The sequence below is a fragment of the Sorex fumeus genome, unplaced genomic scaffold, assembly GCF_029834395.1.
Source record: "Sorex fumeus unplaced genomic scaffold, SorFum_2.1 ptg000014l, whole genome shotgun sequence".
Lineage (NCBI taxonomy): Eukaryota > Metazoa > Chordata > Mammalia > Eulipotyphla > Soricidae > Sorex > Sorex fumeus.
The window spans coordinates 6613944-6616954 of NW_026606071.1; the positions used below are offsets into that span (position 1 = coordinate 6613944).

The 3011-nt window shown below is 40.3% G+C and overlaps 1 pseudogene; it reads right to left on the minus strand.

The window, feature by feature from the left end:
* Positions 1–1060: 1060 nt before the first annotated feature.
* On the minus strand, positions 1061–1336 carry LOC130021117 (synaptojanin-2-binding protein-like; annotated as a pseudogene).
* Between the last annotated feature and the right edge of the window lie 1675 nt (positions 1337–3011).

Below are 3011 nucleotides of genomic sequence, written 5' to 3' on the forward strand. Positions count from 1 at the left end.
ACAGAGACAATTTGCTTTTATTCCACATTTCGCTCTTACAAAACAAACATCCTCCAACATCATAGAGAGCTTTTCCAAGAATTATCTGTATTGGCATCAACTTCCCTAGTTCATGAATATGACTTTCTAAGGAAAACCCTGCCAAGGAAAAGTCTTGTAAACAGCATTCTATTGGCATTTTTCCTTCTTCATCTGGTAGTAATCCACACACAAACTAAATTCACAGCAGTAACACACTAAGTACAAGTTGAGAATGATGGTAATCTCCCACATCACACATTTCCTGAACTCACATCCTAATAAGTGTCTGAGAAATGTTCTTACTGTGTCTCCATGGCTGACTCAGTTTCCCCTCAGAAATCATCATTTCAGAGTAGTCTCTGGTGTTTGCCAGGATGCACGTGTGTTTTTTGAAATTGGTCCCCACCACTTTTTTTTAAAATATGCTTTTCAATGTTCTTTTCTTTTGAATGACCCAAATTTGGCTTCCTCATTTAAATTAAGCTCATTTTTTTCACCCTCACCACATAGAAATTCAATTAGGATCAATCATAGAAACCAAAGAGCTTTTCCAACTCTACATACTTGTTTAAAAATGTATAAATGCTTTTCTAATCTTTGATATAAGCACCCAAGCATGTTGTTTGAAATTTAATAAAAGCCATAGAACTTCTCGAGGAAGAGAATTAAAAAGAAGATTTTCTCTGATAGCCTACAGCTGGCCTCTGAGGTTTGCCAGTTAAGAAAGGTGTCAACCATGGTCATGAAAAGGTTGGATCTTTTATTTGGATCGTAGCTGAATTTCCACTGCTAATTAGTAAAGCCGAAAATTCCTCATTTGTTTTAAGCAAGTCTTTTCTCCAAAGCTTTCCTTCAAACAATGCCTTTACTTTCCCACTAGGATGTGAGGATTTGAAAAACTTCAAAAGTAAGGTTCTTGGGGTAATCTCTTTAAATTTTGAGTTGGCTTTGCAGAAAGAGGAAAGGTTGAGAATGGCAGGGGAGGAGGGTAAAAGGATAGCTGTAACTTTATTGGGATCCCTGGAAGAATGCAAGCTTTTCAAAGTTGTGCCCGATATCTCATGAAGACGCAGGCTACTACCATGGTGAAGGCAAACACTGGCAACAGCACTACAGAGATAGAAATGCCAGTTGGTTCTCCTCCACCTCAATTTCCTATTGGCCCATTCTGTAATTTATGCTGCACTCTCAAGGACACACATAGCCTGCATTACGAAAAAGGTCCACAGCTTCCCAATGCAATAGGTTCACCTGAAGGTCCTCGGGTCATATTGATCTCTTCTTCATTGGCCAAAGAGTCCACTCTTCCATTCATGTTTCACTGCTTGTCTGGCTGCCACCGACGTCAAGCAGGGCTGGTGAAGGTGAGTCAATATTGGTGGGCTGCCCAGAGTGCAAGAGGTTTGGTTTCAGTGGCTTCCCCCCATCCTAACCCCTACCACATTTGGGGCTCAAGGCAACCATAGATAATTGCTTCAGAGACTTAGAAACATTTTGACTGAGAGTAAGACCACGCACACACAAAAGAACGTTTTAAAAATCTGCACACAAAGCTCTAATAACCTAATACATACATTTCCTAGGACCCATGACAAGAGTTGTGTTCACACCACTTATTTTACGCTTTTTATTTTAATACCCTAGAGAAACAATTTGTCAGGATGACTATACTGACATAGTAAGCATGTAGGGTTAGGAAAGTCTTAAGAAGCAAGCTATAGAAAATATGACAAAATAATAAGTATAGATTTCAACCACTAAACTGTTATCAGAAATATGAACTCTGTTTCCTCCATCAGCCATAGCTTTTCATTATGCCTTTCAATTTAAAGCCTCGAGATGCCCACTGAATTTTCAAGCAAGGAAATTGATATGATAATATGAGCCAGTTGTGCCACTTTTGTTTACTTACACCCATAGATAAAAACACAAACTCAAAGAGATATGTATTGTATGTGTTCTCAGGTTTTAGCACCATTATTTACAATAGTAAAGAAACTCAGAGCCCATTGAGTGATAAGGACTCCAGATGTAAGATATATATATATACATGTATATATATATGTATATATATGGCATACTTTTCAATGGCATATGGACCCATCTTCAGTACAGAAGAAAAGTAACTCTATATAACTAAACCATTAAATCCAGTACTATCATAAGTATGGGGCCAAAACTATAACAATTAAAGAGTAAATATCACTTCAATTAAATCACTTAACTTCCCGTTAGTCGTTGATTTGTTCAAGTGGGCACCAGTAACGTCTCCATTTGTCCCTGTCGCGTGCTAGTGTAGCCCAATGGCATCTGTTCGCTCTGGGAACATGAAGAGCCTCAAACCGATCGTTCATGATCTTGATGAAGAAGTCTGACCATCTGATAGGTGGGCGGCCACACGGTCTTTTGACATCCCGTGGAATCCAGTCAGTAACAGCTCTAGTCCAGCGGTCATCTTTAAATCTCATTAAGTGACCAGCCCATCTGATTTTTGACACCTTGGCAAATGAGACAGTGTGCCTGATTCTTGATCGTCGACAGATGTTGGAACTCTGGATTTTTTCTCTCATTTGAGTGAAACGTGATATTCCAAGCATAGCTCTTTCTATTCTTCTTTGGGAGACCTGAATAGCGTTCTCCTCCTGCTTGCGTAGAGCCCAGATCTCTGGGGCATATGTTAATTCAGGAAGAACAGTGGAATCAAAGAGATGTGCCCGGAGACGGAGGTTCTTCGTCCTCTTAGCTATTTCTTCGACGTTCTTGAAGGCGTTCCAAGCTGCTCTCTTCCTCCTGCGCAGCTTGGGTGCCAGGTCATTTGTCATGTTGACTTCTCGACCTAGGTACACATAGCTGTTGCATTCGGAGATGGTCGTTCCGTTGAGAGCGAATGGGGCATCAGGAACAAGGCTGTTTCTCATAAACATTGTCTTCGTAAGATTCAGCTGTAGTCCTACCTTTCCACACTCACAGTCAAAGTCGGCCAGCATTTG